Below are 1148 nucleotides of genomic sequence, written 5' to 3' on the forward strand. Positions count from 1 at the left end.
AATTTTTACTTTTTATTTTATTTATTTTCACTATGATGAAATGATGAAAAAATATGTTAAAGATCATGCCAAGAATTCCGGTTGATTCATCACTTTGGAAATGAAAGGTCAAGTTGAGTGCATTGCAAGTTGTCCATGCTTTGTATATAGTAGGCATATTTGATTACACTTAATTAGCTGCTATTGATAAATAACTAGAAGAATAAGGAAGTACCGTAAACGGTAAAAATATTTGTGCTACAAACCAGTGTGTTTATAATTATGACAATACATTAATATAATGTGAGAAATACCAGTTTCTCAGAAATATCAAGTAGCATAACCAGGTGAATTGTACACATAAAAATAACTGGAAGCGATGATACCGGAAGCCTCGCACATTCAAGTTAGAAAAATGGCCGTGCCCGCTCTTACAGTACTTAAAAAGTAAGGTGGATACCACAGAGTCGTATGTTAGTATGCTATTTTTTGAAAACATCTATTCATGATACTTCTTCTTTTTTGACGTTTTATGGCAGTTGGCAAATCAGCTTTAGGTGCATATACCGCCGCCACCTGCTGGGATGGAGTGTGGAGCATCGACGTTAAGGGAAGACTAAAAAAAACAAAAAGGGTCTCCAATTTAAATCTTTGAGATATTTCAACAGTATGTTATTCACTTTTACAGTTGCATTTTTGTTTAACAACTTCTGAAGTGAAAACTGATTAATCCCTATATCTCTAAGTGCTTCTGTAAATTGTAATCTTTCATTATCATATCCTTTGCACTTTATTGAAACATGTTCAGCTGTTTCAGGAAAATCACATCTAACACAAAGTCCAGATTCATGTTTTCCAATCATGTATTCGTGATGATCGCCTTAAAGGGGTCATATGATGTTGCTAAAATGAACATTATTTTGTGTATTTGGTGTAATGAAATGTGTTTATGCGGTTTAAGGTTAAAAAAACACATTATTTTCCACATACTGTACATTATTGTTTCTCCTCTATGCCCCGCCTTTCTGAAACGTGTCGATTTTTACAAAGCTCATCGGTCAGAAAAAGCGAGGTGTGCTGTGATTGGCCAGCTATCCAGTGCATTATGATTGGCCGAATACCTCAAGCATGTGACAGAAATGTTACGCCCCTTAACATATTGTGATGCC

The 1148-nt window shown here is 34.8% G+C and overlaps 1 protein-coding gene across 2 annotated transcripts in view; it reads left to right on the forward strand.

The window, feature by feature from the left end:
• The window catches only part of LOC107721143 (osteocrin-like), a 7095-nt gene that overhangs the window by 4818 nt on the left and 1129 nt on the right, over positions 1-1148 (forward strand). The window lies entirely within an intron of this gene.

The sequence above is a fragment of the Sinocyclocheilus rhinocerous genome, unplaced genomic scaffold (genome assembly GCF_001515625.1).
Source record: "Sinocyclocheilus rhinocerous isolate Xijiao unplaced genomic scaffold, SAMN03320098_v1.1 scaffold183, whole genome shotgun sequence".
Classification (NCBI taxonomy): domain Eukaryota; kingdom Metazoa; phylum Chordata; class Actinopteri; order Cypriniformes; family Cyprinidae; genus Sinocyclocheilus; species Sinocyclocheilus rhinocerous.